The 17500-nt window shown below is 44.7% G+C and overlaps 1 long non-coding RNA gene across 2 annotated transcripts; it reads right to left on the bottom strand.

Annotated features, from left to right (window-relative positions):
- Positions 1-2780: 2780 nt before the first annotated feature.
- LOC132454320 (uncharacterized) lies at positions 2781-13565 on the bottom strand. 2 transcript variants are annotated; one of them, XR_009524913.1, is made up of 4 exons: positions 13333-13565; positions 12641-12737; positions 9380-9409; positions 2781-9194 (listed from the first exon to the last, which is right to left on the bottom strand). It is a non-coding gene; the product is annotated as an uncharacterized LOC132454320 (long non-coding RNA). The 2 variants fall into 2 exon arrangements; XR_009524912.1 differs by having other exon boundaries at positions 2781-9409; positions 13333-13558.
- Between the last annotated feature and the right edge of the window lie 3935 nt (positions 13566-17500).

A 17500-nucleotide genomic window follows, 5' to 3' on the forward strand; every position in this document is an offset into this window, starting at 1 on the left:
CCAGCCCCACCCATAACTTCACCTCCACCCCCATTCATGACCTCACCCCCATCCCCAGCCCCACCCATTACCTCACATCCACCCCAATTCATAACCTCACCACCACCCATTGCCTCAACCCTCACCTCCCTCCCCTCACCCGCTCTGTGAGGAGGGGGCTCGCTGCCAACACAGTGTGTGGAGTTTCTGGCTCCAGGCTGTTTAGACCTCTAGGTGTAAGAGCTTCCACCCTGGTTTGTACCAATTCAATCCAATGACCGTTTCATTGAAATCCCAATAGTCATTTATTTGGGTGGTACCACACCGGATTTTGTGAGTGATGTAATGTACTGTATGTGCTGCACACGGGTTTGCAATGGAGGATAGGAGAAAACAGGGGGTGACTGGACTTTGTGTTAACCTCATCCATCCTTGTTCATAAGGCATTAGCCCAATGACAGGCCTACAACATCGTTGCCGTCGGAAACGCCACCTTACAGGCCTCGTTGTTAGCATACATAGTGCAAACACCTGGCCTTTATAATGTCTCTCTCTAGCTCTCTCTTTCTCCAACTCACTATCAATGCTGGTCTGTCTGTCTGTCTGTCTGTCTGTCTGTCTGTCTGTCTGTCTGTCTGTCTGTCTGTCTGTCTGTCTGTCTGTCTGTCTGTCTCACTGTGTCTGTCTCTCTCTCTCTCTCTCTATTCTCTCTCTCTCTCTCTCTCTCTCTCTCTCTCTCTCTCTCTCTCTCTCCCTCTCCCTCTCTCTCTCCCTGTCTCTCTCCCTGTCTCTCTCGGCTGTTTAAAGAGCTCGCTTTGTTTGCATAGTTTGCTCGGCCAAGTTTACGTCAGGATCCATCAAAAGAGAAACAAAAAACCAAACCACTAGAGCCGTTCAGATATATTGCCCCTGTATGTAGCCATGGTATCTTGCTTAGTAAGGTTAAACCAACTGAAACATAGAAACATCAACTTGCTGTCACTGGTTATTCAGTCACTACCATTGCAAGTGAAGTGATTCAAGTGAAGCAATTAATTGAATGTAATTACTTAATTACAATGTAGCATTTCTTTCTATATATATATATTGGATAAAAGAACATTTGATTCAAGTTCATCTTTTAATGCAGTTATGATTAGATTACGTGCTTAACAGAACTTTTGGGGTATTATTATGGAGAGGCGGAGGAGTAGGAAGGGAGGGGAAGAGGAGGGAGGAGGAAGAGAGGGGGAGGGAGAAGAGGTTTGGGGTCTGTGTTGCGTGAGAGGAGCATTAGGTAGGAATCAGAGCCTCCCAGTTACTGTACATCTGGTTGGCAGGCTCCTGGAGCCAGGGTGGGGGTGGGGGGGGGGGGGGGGTCCATGATACATACACGCCCACAACTGCTATGCACACAACAACAACTACGTGCACACGACAACTATGTGCACTCTTGGGGCTCTCTTGCCCCACGGCCCTGTTTGCATTCAACCTCGATGACCCGAGTGACTCCAGGACATTGAACACACTGAGAGACAGAGAGGGCAGACACATGATGAGAGAGAGAGAGAGCGGGCGAGCGGGGGAAGGGGATTACATCTGATCGTGAATCTGTCAATCCTCCTGCGGAGACGAAGCTACTTTCCTGTCAGCGGTCGCGCCACACCCCCCCGGACGACAGCTTGTGTGCTGTGACAACGGCACAGACGAAAGGCACCGAGTCCTGATAAAAACACACACGCAAACGCAACACGCACACACGTATCGTCCCGGCTGCAGCGAAGGGCTCCGTCTCACACGACCCCTGCTTTCACACGCGATCAGCAAGCCGACACCAAGCCGCACCACGCAGCACAGCACAACACAACACAACACAGACTGAGCAACGCAACACAGAGCTACACAACTCGACATGAACGACATGAATCGACCCAATGCACAACAAAGAAAGTATACAAAAATGCACCCAGCTAAGCTAAGACTGTTCGCTTTTTCAGCCGACTGAAACCCCGAACAAAACAACAATTAAGGAAAAAACCTGATCTGCATATCACGTGCCAGACTGTCATATCAAGGGACTCTTGTTTACACGTTAGTAGTAGTATTTCCACACGCATGCCTGGGAATTCTCTTGTATAATTACACTCGATTTAATGTGAGCAAAACAGCAACCAATCCCAGAGTAAAAATAAGCAAGGCTTATTACGAAAGCATTGCCTCTGACACCGCAGTCTGTGTCAAGTGAGAAACAGATGTTGGATCGGCATAAAAAAAAACAGAGCAGGGAATGTGTGAGCAAATAGAGGGGGGATTTACACAAGGTTTCCCTGGTGGAAATGTATACTACTGTGTGCATGGCTTTGTCGAGCAAGACAAAACGGTCTCGCCAAATGCCCATAACTATCGTGCATGCCTTACATGGACATTTGAATAACGGATGGGTTTATGAAAATAAAAACAGTGACACAGACCTTCAGAACTGAATAGACTGATCTCAGAAAGGTTTGGTGAACTAATGTACAGTCATGTTTCTAACCCTCTGATGGGGGAAAGGGTAAAAATAGGACAATTCTAGAATGACACCGAGTGTTGGTCAATGATTAACATGCTGTAATCTGCTGCCCCGCACGTAATCAGTCCTGTCAGCTGCTGCTGCTGTTCTAAGCATTTGTTTGCTCAGGAAATATATGTAGCTGTATTTCTTTTTTTAAACACATAAACCATAAAGAGATAGGTAGGGGAAAATAACACCATACACATAAACCATAAAGAGATAGGTAGGGGGAAAATAACACCATGGAAATAATCATTTGTATGCATAGCAACAGCCCATCAAAACAAAACAAAAAAGTCCCAAAGCAGTAATATCGTGACTTAATGATGCAACTTAATATAAAAAGAAAAGGTGTCTCATTATTTGTAGTAAGCCTGAGCATGGCAGTGTTTCAGCTATCTCCGCCCGCCTCTCTCTACACGGCCTTCTGTTACTTAACTCAACATTCCAGCGTATGTCTGCTCCGCTGACCTGGTTTTCAGGCTGCCTTGTTCAACTCACTGCACATGGCGACCGTACTACAACACCAGGTCCTATACAACGACGCTGCCATCTCCGAGCCAACCGCAACCCATGTACAGCTACACACACACACACACACGTACACGTCCCCACACGGCCACCTCCTGCAAAGCCTACACATCCACAGAACACAGCCGCACCATCACCTATGCATGAACGCTCCTACACCACTGCATAATCCCCTCCTAAACACAACTTGTCCAGCTACACAATTCCACTACCAAGTGACACACACTCTACACAACTTCACAACCATCTCCTGCACAGCCATTCTACACCCCCCCTAACCTCTTTCACAGCCAAATTCTACTCAACGACGAGAACATCTCCTGCACACAGTCCTCCTTCTGCCCCACCCATCTCCTGCTGTTGCATCAGATTTGTCCCCCCCCCCCCCCCCCCCCCACATCCTCTTCCCCCTCCTATATTGACTTGTCTTACTTAGGTCCGATCTCTCCTCCTATCAGAGTCCTCCTCATTCTCAATACATGATTATATCAAATAGATTCTAAATGTAGAATGTTGTGTTTTTCCTTTCTCTTGCTCCTCTGTTGTTCTCTTCTTCCAAATGAACGGTGAGTCGTGTTTGTTTTGTGTACTCTGTGACATTCACTTCCTCAATCTACAGAGCCATATGTGTAGATTGGTTTATCACCTGAAATAACAGCACACAGTGCACGAACACTAGCCATGACAGACAGACAGACAGACAGACAGACAGACACGCAGACAGACAGACAGACAGACAGACAGACAGACAGACAGACAGACAGACAGACAGACAGACAGACACGCAGACAGACAGACAGACAGACAGACAGACACACAGACACACAGACACACAGACACAGACACACACACACACACACACACACACACACACACACACACATGCATTCTCAGTGCTTTGACACACACTGGAGTAGCTGGTCTATTTAGAGATGGGTTTGGCCTTTCTGACCCCAGGAACTTACACACACACGTACACACAAACCTCAGAGGAATGGCTCAACAAAGCGCTCGTCCTCGACCTGTTTGTGCTCTATCTGCAGCATGTGCTCCTCCGTGTTTGTCCACACATCCCCCTGAGTATCGACCGCTCGGCAGTGTCCTCACATGCACCCACCCAGAGTCAAGCTTCTATTTTCATGGCTCGTTCATTTGGGTTCAAGCTACAGAGTAGGGTCCTTTGGTATAACGTGACAATACCAGTTGGAGAAGTAGAAGATCCCATGACCGTCATCAAACGGTCCGACTGGCAGTTTAATGTGGTAAGAGCACGATGACTGCCCTCTCTGAAAGCAAGGCAGCTGATGATAATGTCCGACATCTGTTCATTTCATTTTAGATCCCTCTAATTGCTTTTGAACACGCTAACTCCAGACTGTACAGTATGAATACTTTCAGGCTACCAAAGCTGCTTTGCTGCACGCTTACATCAATTACAAACTAAAAATAAAAGACTGTCTCTGGGCATTGAAGGAAGGGGGAATTGCAGGAAGGAATGGAATGAAAACACAACAAGGATAGTATTCTGTGCAATCAACAATACAATCTTTTCAGGGTGTACTATTAGCATAAAAGTATGGCTCCCTAAAACCATTTGACTGCAAAGATATTCATTGGCCCATCAATCTCCAAAAAACGACAATACTCTGCTTCGGTAGGTCATCAAAAACACAGCTTATGCAATAGAGGTCGGAAGGAAACATCTAATACCTATACCTAACTGTGTGGAGCCCCCACACCTAGCGCATGTTGAATGGTTAGTGTGCATTCTTCGATTCTCATAGAGTAAATTACAGCATGGCTATACTATACTCTGCACAGACAAAGGACAGACAGACAGAAACCAGAAGTCTCTGTTACCTCAACTAATAATCTCCTCTCATTATGTGACTCATAAGGTGTTAATTCCCTCGAAATGGGGATAATAAATGGAGCAACTCTGTCTGGCTAGGGTGAACATACACATGTCTGAGATTAAAGGAATACTTAGCAATCCATGTGCTAACTTTTATTAATGACACTTGTTGAATTACTGGTTGTGCAGAAAATACTGGTGTGTAGTGTGGAAGATGAACCGATAAAAATGTATTACTATTATTATGAGACATAACACCCTATTTACACAGCGCCTATTATAATCACATATTATTTGTTGTGTTTGGTTCAAATTAAATCTACAACAGTTGCTTCCACTCAATCTGTGAGGTCCATGTCCGTTTCTCTCCAGATAGAAAAGCACGTTTTAATAACAATAAAGTATCGGCTATCCTCCCAAAACCAGAGTACACTTTGGTCACAGCCAGGACCTTTATCCCACAATTTTATCAACAAAAGAAGCCTACATATCAAAACAAAAGCACCAGGGAGAAGCAGGGTCACTTCAAAAAAGAAGGGAGGAGAAAGAAGGTTTTTGGCAGAACACAGAGCAAAGTGGAGGGGTGAAAAAAAGGCTTTGAGAGAGAAGGGGACTCTGTTTGCCTCCTCCTCCTCCTCCTCCTCTCGGTTTCCTTTGCTTTCTGCTGACTCAGATACTTTCAGGGGGGCTTTGGGGCGAGAGCCAAAATCACACAAGTGAAAAAAAAAGAAGAGATAACAAAAAGACCAGATGTGGTCTCCAGAGGAAGAGCAGCAGAGACGCTCGAAGCCAGGAGGTGAAGTAACAGCCCTTCAGACAAACCAGCCCCCCCCCCCCCCCCCCACCCACTGTCAACCCCGGCAACCCAGCCATACCATAATTCACACAGCTCTGCAGGTTGTTGTCAGAGCGGCCCGACCTCGCAAGCTGTGAAGGCGAGTTTTATTTTTTTACCAGTTAAAAGTTTCGAATGACCCACGAAGCACAGCCACAGAGTACACCCGGCCACCAGCACCACGCTCTACACGAGGAGGGAGGGGGGACCTGCGGAGATCAAATGCTCTCCACAGCCCACCAAGGGCCCAGAGTGTGGGGGCATTATGTCTATGAGATCTTTCTTGCTAAATTAAATCAGAATTGAACTCATCTGTTTCCATACATTAGTATTTTTTGTTGGCGTAAAACTTTGTAAGTTAGAAAAAAATGAACTGAAGAAAGTCAAATACATTTTGAAATAACAACATAACAATGAATTGCACAGGGGTGTATTTTGTAGTCTTGTTTACACACATCATAGTCCTTATATATTAAGTGGAACTGCTTTACTTAGTTCTTTCAGAACAGCACTTTCAATTTTGTCAGCCTGGGTATTTTTGAGTTGTGGCTGTAAGAAATGAGTCACAAGTGCCAAGTCACCATATTATAACGCTATCATCGACACAACATGCTTGTTACTACCCCGTACAAGGAAGACTATCAAGAGAAATATCCACTATGCCTTCAAACTGCCAAAGCCCTATCTGCTACTGAATAACAAGTATCTACAACTGTATGAATAGTCTACTAGAATGACATAATATAAAGTCAAAAACAAACGTTTGAAACGTTGGTCCCGTGGTGATCATAGTGACCTTTAAAAAAACCAAACCAGAAGAACGCCTGTCTGGAGTGACTGTGACGCTGGTATCGGAGGTGTATAAAAATAGCAATCGTAAATCCCTTTGTCAATTGAGCCAAGCAAACAAACCAGATACTCCTCCTCTCTCCTCCCCGCCCTGCCCTTCCCGGCAGCGGCCCTCGTGTGTGGACATCTTTGGCACACCCGATGGCTTCACGAGGCCTTTTACTGTAAACAGGTGTCGTACACGAGATGAGAGAGAGAAACGAAACCAGCGATGGTTAAGTGGAAGGTATGGTGCCGTGTCACAAGCTTGTGTCGAAAAATGGGGAAGGAAACTCGGCCAACACAACGGCGACAAGCAACAAGGGCGTGAGCAGAAACCTTTCCTTGCTGCCTCATGGGAAACTGCCAAACGTGTCAGAGAAACCGCAGAGTCACCATACAGAGAAACGCTCTACACGGCGTTCCACATGGACGCCAGGTCTCGAGGAGATAAGCTAGCTTGCGTCAGGATGGTAAATCCCCCATAATGCATTGCTGCTGCCAGACCCAAAAGCACAACTCAGATAGTGGAACATGGGCAACGTGGACAGGGCAGTGCATTTGCTAAGGCGCTCAGAAGTATCTGGGTTTGATCCCCAAAGTCCACAGTATCCGGTTTCCTTGTGACTTTCTTTTGATAAAAGCATCTGACACTTCAACTCTTCAACAACGGTACTCCTTTGATTTCATGTGTGAAAGTATAACTTTCAACGTTATGGCCACAGCTTACTAAAAATGTCGTTGTACTTGACTCGTGCAATGACAATAAAAGGCTTTCTATTCTATTCTATTCTATTTTCTACTTGGCAACCTCTGACGAAATAACTTCTGGTGGGCACAGAAGCTATCAAAATGTAGTTGGTTTAGTCTGTTTAAAGTGTTCTTATCTCATTTCCTCAACCAAAGGTTGACATATCAACCAAGGTGGAATCCCCCCCGTTCCAAACTAGGAGCTTTTTCTGGGTTCCAACTTTTTTTTGCTGGCCTGGTGTGAACTAACTGAAGGCATCATGTGACCAATGTAACAGTGTGACTCAGCTTTGTGAAAAAAAAAAAAAAAAGAACGAAATGAGTGGAGCACAGTGCCTCAGGTCCGAGAGGGAAGTGGCGCGTGCTTGAAGCACGCGGGTGCATGTCCTAACGAAACAGGTCGAACAAGAATACCCACGCGTCATCGAACTCGATTCATTTCTCGAGATTCAAATGTGTGAAGGAAAACAATCATTTGAATCGAATGAGCTGCACATTATAATGGTGACACCACATGGGGAGTATTTACACTGAGGACACTTTCGACCCTGTTCAAACACCTGTGTGCCACAATGACATGTTATATAAGGACACAAGCTCAGACTCGAAGGACTCCACACACACTCACACACGCACATGACGTGATCTTTGACTAATGGTGTTGGGAAGAGCACGAGTGCTGGTCAGGAGTCCCCCCCCCTCCCCCGATAGATCAGAATTCGCCTGAAAGCGATGACTGCAATGAATCTTAATAAATCTTACACAATTAATGAATCAACTTCATTTTAAACGTTTGCCACATTGATGATAAGGGAAGTGGGTGAGCTGATTGTGGAACACATTACTGGCAACCCAAATTTAAGGGCGGGCTGACGTCAACATAACTACAGAGACACATGAGGTAATTCTGGCCCCAGATACCACTACTACGGCAGGTACTGTCGGTGAGCACCTCATCTTCCTCCCTGTGGTCTTTCCGGCCCAGAGAGAGAGGGACATGCCCCAACTTGTTATTTAAAGAACTACAAAACAGACGTCAATTCACTCACCACCACTCATGTGTGAGAAGGCCTAAGCTCTGAGTTCGAGTGACACACACGCATGCACACACGCACGCACGCTTACACACATGGGCGACACCCATCTGCCATCTACCAGATGAGCGTGCTGTCAGTTAGGACACATAGTGGTGAGCCCTCCTCTCATGAGGCTCCATACCTTACCAAGTGGAACCCTGAGCCCTTTATGACTTCCTGTACGCTGAACTCTTCCCTCAGCAACAGGGCATTTCTTGAATGAATGAGAGCTAGGAGAACAGGATAATCCTGTGGTTGAGGTGGCCTTGGCTCTACCGTAGGCTACCTGTGGCCATCCTGGAGTAGCATATCTAGTTACCTTCTCCTCAATGACATGCATGTTAAAATAAGAATGATGCAAGTTGCCCAATGACATCATGATTGCAACGAGGACATTTTGATAACCCTGGCCTCTCCCTTTATTGATAACGCAAAGCCATCAAACCGACAATTAAACCCCACTCGGTTGGTCATTCTCATGAGACGTTGCTCAGAGAGGGGCGGGGTTATGACCAATGTGGATGTCAGGGATAGAGCAGTAGCATTGTGGTGTGGGTGTGTTCTTGACCCCGAGTCTATTCTTCCATACAAGGTAATGCAGTTGGCTCAGGCGAGTCATCACGCTATTCAATCCTCCACAGCAGGTAGAAGCGGGCATAGCATGAGGGGGATGACTCAAGCAGACTTGAATCCGTTTTCAGCTGTGAGGGTTTAGATTATTTTGTGTACATCTGTACTCTGACCTCCTCAAGGGTTGGATCACGTGGTGCTCATGTGCCTCGACCCTGTAATGTCGTCATCATTGAACTAAAAAAGGATATTTCTAATATTATAATATTATAATATAAACTACACAATATGTTCAACTTGGTCCGTACAAGCACCTCTAGCTTTGGTGCTATTTTTACACAGTATTTAAACAGAATAAATAACACAGGAAGACAATCACAATAATAAGGCCATTCTGAGCCACATTGATAGTATCTTCTTACCTGTGTTTTTCCAGCTCATTGTGCGACGACCTGAAAGGAACAAACACAAACACACACACACACACAAAATTAGGAATGTGTTGCTAGGCCATGATGAGTGCCATAACCCCTCTCCAACATGACATCCAAAGAACAGACAGCAATGACAGGACCCAGATCAGTCAGCTCTCAATAAGCCAGTCTGTCGGTGTGGAAGAAAACGCAGGTGAAAGAGACAGACTTTTAGGGACGCAACATCAGTAGACATTTGTAACATTTCGTGAGTTGGGATTTTTGCAGGCAGAGTGCGGTCAGAGATGTAAGAAGGCCAAATGTTGTTGCTTCAGCCCTTTCCTCTTCCTCTTCGCAGGGTGCAGAGCTTGAGACGTGGAATAGGAGTTGAATTGTGTGGTTTTCGCAGCCAGCGTTAATCCCTCATTAGTGAAATGCTGCATGGCGGCCCCTCTTTACTGCACACTTATTTTCTTACGTTATTTTTTTTGCCGTTCAACTAAATAAACAGGCACGTGTGTGGCCCCCCCCCCCCCCCCCCCCCCCTCTGTGGGTACTGTAGATTCATGCCGCGGATATGAGGTGGATATGCGGTATGGAGGCTGTCACACCAACGGGGGGAAAGGGTAGGGACACAAAAACAGACTCAGGAGAGAGAGAGAGAGGGAGAGAGGGAGAGAGGGAGAGAGGGAGAGGGAGGGGGGCAGGGAGAGGGAGGGGCGGGGGGCAGAGAGAAAGAGAGAGGGCAGGGTTGGGGGAATGAGAAAAATACACTGGGAGAGAGAGGGCATCCTGGTCCACGAGGTTTGCAGAGTCCAAAAATGGAGTGATTTTCAGACTGAAAACAAACAAGTGGAGGGAGGAACAGCCTCTCCAGTGTGTGAGCCTTCCCCCCCGGCCTTCGAACCAGCTCTGCTCCCATGGATCTATAATGCTGTTCAACTCAATGTGCCTTTAACTAAATAATTATTACAAAACCCCAGTTTGATTGACTTCAGTTTACCCGAGTCAGCAGGCAAATCATGAATGCTTACAACCCTGCATGTGTACGGTTTAAAATCCTTTTCTACAGAGGGCTGTGTGTGTGTGTGTGTGTGTGTGTGTGTGTGTGTGTGTGTGTGTGTGTGTGTGTGTGTGTGTGTGTGTGTGTGTGTGTGTGTGTGTGTGTGTGTGTGTGTCTGTGTGTGTCTGTGTGTGAATGTGCCCCATGTGTGTGTCTGACATTTTCTGCTCTGTGAGCCAATGTTGGCCTCTGGCAGATGCCACACAACCACACACGTGCATCAGCACACGCACACATGTAGGTACACATACACACACATACAAACACGCAACATGCTTGTTAGCAGACTCGCGTCACATGCTTGTGTACACACACACACATGCGCACAGACACAACCAGCACGTGGTCTTCGAGAACCCACGTTGGGACGTGCGTTGCAGGGGTGGGTGGAGGTGGAATGCGTCGCAGTGTGGGTGAGTCTGAGGGAGATGCGTGCTCTGATCTGCACTACGCTGGGGTCCGTGAGGGCATCCGAGGCCACAGCAGACAAACAATCCCTTCATGTTGCATGCAGACGCCTGTCATGTATAACAGGGTCATAAAACACCATAACAGAGACAGCCCCCCCCCCTACCCACACACACACACACACACACACACACACACACACACACACACAAACACAACACACACACACTTTTGGATTCCTTCCTCTATTTGAACATCCCAATACTAAGTCGAGGTTCCCACAGCTGTTCAGAGTCGTCTAGTCGAGAGAACTGACTCTACTGTAGACCTATCAACGACAACGCTGGCGTGACAAATGACTAGATAAACCTGACAGGCCTCCCTCTGTCGCAGGAACAGAAGGCCAACAGGAAGTATGATTTATCAAAGGGTGGAGGAAGTGCCAGCCTGCTCCTAACCAACTTTGAATATCCTGAGAGCCTTTGACAGGCATCGCGAGGAGTGAGTTGTGACCCATGAAAACAGTAACCTGGTAACTACACCACATCAAAGTGCCATGTCATTTTCCATTTGTAAATGGTTCATATCCGAAGAGTCGAATAGTCATAGTAGAACTGAGCTCTCAGCAGAATAATACAATCACTGAGGATTAAGGGGTGACATGGGGGCCCATTAAGAACAGAAACGCCATGGCACTTTATTTATCATGCAGAGTTCATGTCGGTGCATCAACTCGTGAACTCTGCCAAAGGCAGTTTTATTAAGGGTACAAAAGAGACGAGGAGGGAAAGCACTACTTGCAAAATTTGAGTCTGTTGTTTCAGTGGTTCAACACCTTATAACAGCTCCTTATCGCATGCCTAGTGTAGACGTATTGTGTGTAGACTAATGTCCGACGCCACTGCAGAAACCTATGATAAAATATATATAACGCACTTTCGATTCAAGGCCGAAAGTTTTCACAATCGACTAGGCCTACTAACTCGGTGTGAAACTGAAATGCAATGCGACCGGAGTAGGAGCGATACGTGCAGATCCGCAGGGGCCAACGGGTTATTCCTGCAGGGCTCGGTCACTAGCAGTTTGTGTGAAGGAGTTTTTGGTGGAAGCTGCCACACCCACTCGAGACCCCCTGTCCCCCCCCCCCCCCCCCACACACACACACACACACACACACACACACACACACACACACACACACACACACACGCGCGCGCGCGCGCGAACACACACGTACGCACGAACCAAATCGTTGCTCACTGCGAGCGGGATGAGGGAACGTAAACAAGGTTGCGGTGTCATCTCGGCCAATATAGAACAGTGACATATCATCAGGCTGCACTTCTAATTAATATCAATATTTCTTTATACTGTATCTAGTTCCTCCTCGCATTACGGTCTGTTATTTCCAATCGCAGAACCCACACTCACACAAATACGCTCTCGACTACGCCAGTAAGTAGTTGGACGGGAGTAGTCAAAAGTAGGGTGTTGAAGGGTAACGAACGCAGAGAAAATGCATGCGAAGGAGGGACTTCAAAGCAGTGCATTCGACGTAAGTTGTGATGTTGAGAGATTACTGATAGCACAACTAAGTGGAGGTGTGAAACTGCAGCGACCGTAGAGAGAATGTGGGAGCAGCAGAGTTGACAGTGTACGCGTGGCAGTGTTTATATGAGATCACAACAGAGCCAAGCCCAGCAGAGACATGGCGAGTTTCTGCTGGGAGATGGGGCTGAAATACACAGCAATTCAACTGTAGGTACATTATGCTGTCAACAAAGCTGGAGTATATTTACCTGTTGTTCTGAGTTTTTCTTATAGGCGAAGATTTCGTTTTCTTTGCAGGAAAGTCGCTATCGTATGGTAAAACAGACGCATACCCATGCTCTGCTTCTATGGACAAAGTAAAAAAAAGAGAAGGGAATGTTAATGTTTTTGCAATTCTGGATATCTAAGCTACCGCCAGTAATTATTGATACAATTGCGAACTCTGATATCGAAATGGCACATTTGACGCTACAAGTAAAAAAAGACCATAACAAAAATGCATTGCGTCCAATACAGACGTTGTCCAACTAAAGCGAATGCATCTACTTCCAGACATTGTTGTGTAGTCCTACATCTTATAGTTTAAAAGCCTATGTAGAGAAGACTACATGGCACCGCTGTCATATTGACATTCTCACATTTCAACTAAATATCGAAAGCACTAGGTCTATTCTGCGTATGCTTTTGCCTTCTACAAAGAGACAAGCGATAATATGTAGAACTGTTAGTAACTGAATTTGACAGATCATGCAGCTATATTGTAATTAACTTTAGTTATTATGTGACCAAGTCCTGATCTCGTCAATCGTCTAGTGAAATAAATGACATCATAACTGCATATAGTAGCACACACTCCTGATTTTCATACCGTTATCTCTGTGTCATTATATTGCCTACATTATTATTAATCCAGTCAATGCTGCTATTGGAAATTAATTACCTCTGTCTCTTCTTTCCAAGTGTTCTGCAGCATCCAGCAGAATTAGAAGAGAATTAAGTTCCATGTTGTTCTCTCGTTATAAAAATATAGAAAAAAAATCTATTTACACAAATGTACAAGTAGCATAGATGATGCGGTTAGGCAGTCAAGGCTGAACTGCTTTTGCTTGATATGAGCGTCTATAATCAGTTGTGGGTCTGGAGGCTCCAAACAAGTCATATCAACAGCACATAACTAAAACTCGGGAACAGAGTGACACTTGTCTGGTCCAATAAGAAAAGATCAACGGCTTTGGTGAGTACCTGTTGTTGCTCATTATTAGCGTGAGAGCCAGTGCGTGCTTCGGATTGGCTGGCGCTACAGAAGTTACAAGTCCATACCCTGGCAACAGCGTATAAGATCCGCCCGTCGCTGATTATTGGTTAGAACACATAGGACAATCTTCTGATTGGCCAAGTGGCATATTGGGGCGTAGTCAAGGGAAAACATCGAACTTCGTCTCTGCCAGTTTGGATTTACTCTCCAATCTCGTGAGGGAAATCATGTTGAATTTTGATTTTTAATCATATTGGCATGTTTTTAACATCACAGTTGAATAGAGTTATTTTATTAGAAAATTAAGCAGGAAAAAGTACTCCGTCGATGTTTTTTAGGTTGAGGTGGGTTTTCCCGATGGTGACGTCTCTCTCTCATTCTGCTTCGGGATGTGTTTGGGTAATCCATACGCGTAGCAGTCCTTGAATCGTTTTTGGTTGTACTTTAATATAACATCTCCTTCAAATTGCATGTATTCAAAAGGGGGATACACGGTAACACAATGTAACATCATAGTCTACAAAATAGACTACAATCACCAATTGTCAGCGCCTAATTATTGCTTTAAATGCATTATTTAAATACAACTAACTTAGGATAACCGGATATTTTTTAAATTACCGTTAGCAGCTACATTTAGTACAACATGTAGGCCTAGGCATTGTTTTGGTCCTTGTTAGACCGATGGCGTGTCAATGTGCCAGGGGCGCAGCAATGCCCAACGACCCCGCCTTTTTCCTGATGTATGCCAAAGTTTGCAGAACTGCATTGTTGTCCTGCAACATGCACATGAGTTGCAAATAACATTTAGCCCCATTGTGTTAAAAGGCAGAACAAGTGTTCCCAGGTTTTCAGGATAAGGGAGCACATGACCCAGGATTTATATGCACATTTTACAATGTAATGCACTTATAGAAAGTAATAAACGTTATATCCTCACAACGTTTAGTTTTATGTTGTAGATGCTAACCAAATTCCCAAAGATAAGGGGTAACAATGTCCATCTCATGATCTTCTAATTTCCCTTTCCCTCGCTGTTTACTAGTTTGTTTACTGGTTTTGTCTGTGGGTGAACTGTTTATTTTGGGGTTTGTTGGCACACCAACGGCTTGGCAGCAAATCCAACATGGCTGCCTAAATGGCCAACTATCACAAAGAGTGCACTGTTTGAAAAAACAGTGTAAAATGTTGCTGAGCCAAAGTGTAATTTGCTTTTAACCTGTCCAATGAGAAGGCTGCAAAAATGGCATTGGTTCTGTTTCAGTCAAAAGATAAGCTATGGTCTTTTTTTATAACGCAACCTCTAATGCCTGGCTTGATACAAAACTATACCATGTTTTACTTCCTGGAATGACTCAAAGCGATCGTGCCCTGATCGAAAAACGATGCTCTCATAAACCAACCAGAAGTCTTTCAATGCTTCGTACAGTCAATTTGTTTCAGTGTTGAGGCTGAAATTGCTCTTGCTTTGACACCTCAGTTATATTTTAATTCAAATTCAATCCCATTTATTCATGTGTTCAACCTGTACTATCTTTGACAGTCACCCTTCTTTCTCACCTCATTTACCATGGACCATAGGTCCATGGTAAATAAAGTCCATGGACCTATCGTCATTAAATATTAGCGGAATAATCAAAATCTTATGTCAACACAATGAATTGGTTCAAGCAAAAGTCAAAGGGGAGGCCTGGGAGCCGAGGAACAGTAAGCCTACTAACTTGAGCACTTTGTTTCTGTTTAGAGTACAGAAATCTACACACACACTTTTATTTCATGGGCTTAACACTGAAAAGAGAGATGTGGGCACAACTCGGGTAAAAGGGCTTCATGGGGGTTCATACAGAATGCACATATTAAAGTTGAACTGAGAGTATACAAATATTGTTAAAAACGATTCAAATAACAATGGGCCTAATTCACTTAGCGGCCGCCTTGGTTCTAACCACTGGGTTGTGGAACAGAATGCGAATGACTTCCGGATTCAGTCCCAGCAGTCAGCTGGTGTCTAGGTGAAAAGGCCCATTGCGAAGGCCGAAATGCCCGACCCTTAAACCCCCATCACATTGGTGTTGAGGAGCATAATCATTGACACCTTTCTGTCATGACAATTCAATCAAAGGCTTCGTTGTCCAAACCATCAATCCAAAAAAATGTTTAGGTCTTCCACCCTTATTAATCACTGCATCCATCCTTTGGAAACACTACCATCCCGACCCTTCCTACCCGCTTAGGCTGATGCAACACATGCTTTGTTTGCGTGTGTTAATACTGACACGAAGACGCTCACCGCTAATGTTTTCCACTCAATGAGCGCTTTGTCCTGGATTGGTCTTCACCGCCCGGTGGTGTGTCACAGGGATGGATCCGTTCTGGAAAAAAACTAAAAAGGTAACTGCCTGGAAATATTTGTTGGGCGAGGCAGGGGTGTGGAACCCAACACTGGCTGACACACACACACACACACACACACACACTCTCACAAACACACTCACACACACACACACACACGTGTGGAGGGCAATGGCTCCAAACGCACCATCCTACCATTATAATTGCTTGGCCAGCAATTTATTACAGACCGCAGGCTTCTTGTCATTCCACATGAATGTGATCAATGTGCTCTGGTCTAGTGATCACAAGTTAGTTTGAACCTGTTGACATTGTGTATCGCCCTATGGTATCCGCCTTAAGCTTTTTCTTTGTTGTTGTTGTTGGCGTAGAACAATTACTCACATTTTTACCACACATAAGACCTGCTATGACATTCAATTATTTTGATTGGAATGTACAGCGTTATCTCGTCATGGTAGGTGTTACGCCTTCAAATGTAAAAATCTGTAATGATGTACAAGCTGTGGTTCAAACACTAATCGTCTCTGAGACGTTGAACCACATGAACCATGCCTTAGTCATTCTGTGGTCCAAAGCATTACAACAATACATTAATCAACAAAATGACAGCTCTCTCAAACACACATATCCACAAATAAAGAAAAACAACCATACACACACACAAACACAGACACGCCTACTTCTTATTAGAATTCTCACACTTATGCTCTGCATAACGATTAAGAAACCTTTTCAAACACTGTTTAATATTGAAATACTTCATGTATTGGCATACTTATACTGATAAAACAATGACACAATGGCACACAAATTGTCTTATGTACACCGAGATATATACCTAGCCCAAAAGCAAACAGTTAGTCATTGCAAACTTGTATTTTAACTTGTAGTATGAAAGTGTGCTGTTCTATTATTAGGAACACCCAAAAATGTTATGCCCGTAACTAGCCTGAAACTGTTGTTTCATTAACTTATGGCACACGTTGTTCTGGTTAAGGGTGGGTATTTATATCCCTTCTATGTATTGGTGGTGGTTTGTGAGGTCCCCCCTTCACTTTAGGCGTCTTTGAGTGTTATCAATTATTATTATTCTTCATGTTTAACCTCTGTTTTCCTTTTATTCCTAGTCTGTTTTACATAGTTTTGAATGATGACTATATGCTCTGTAAGGTGACCTTGGGTGTCTTGAAAGGCGCCTCTAAATTAAATGTATTATTATTATTATTATTATTATGTATAGAAAAATTGCATGTTTTCGTTGGACTTCGGTAGTTTCTTTAATACATCTCACTTCAATTGTTGGAGCATCAGCAACATCACCAGCACATATACACACAGTGATGAATATGTTCCCCATGTTATGACTTGTGACCAAACATACCAGGGATTCTACCTCACATTTATTCAAATATGATGGCAACAAGTTCACCTGGAATTTCCTGATTTCTTTGGTTCCTTTGTGTCATTGTCAGTCTCTGTAGGCCTTCCTGCTAGACTA

The sequence above is a fragment of the Gadus macrocephalus genome, chromosome 3 (genome assembly GCF_031168955.1).
Source record: "Gadus macrocephalus chromosome 3, ASM3116895v1".
Taxonomy (NCBI): domain Eukaryota; kingdom Metazoa; phylum Chordata; class Actinopteri; order Gadiformes; family Gadidae; genus Gadus; species Gadus macrocephalus.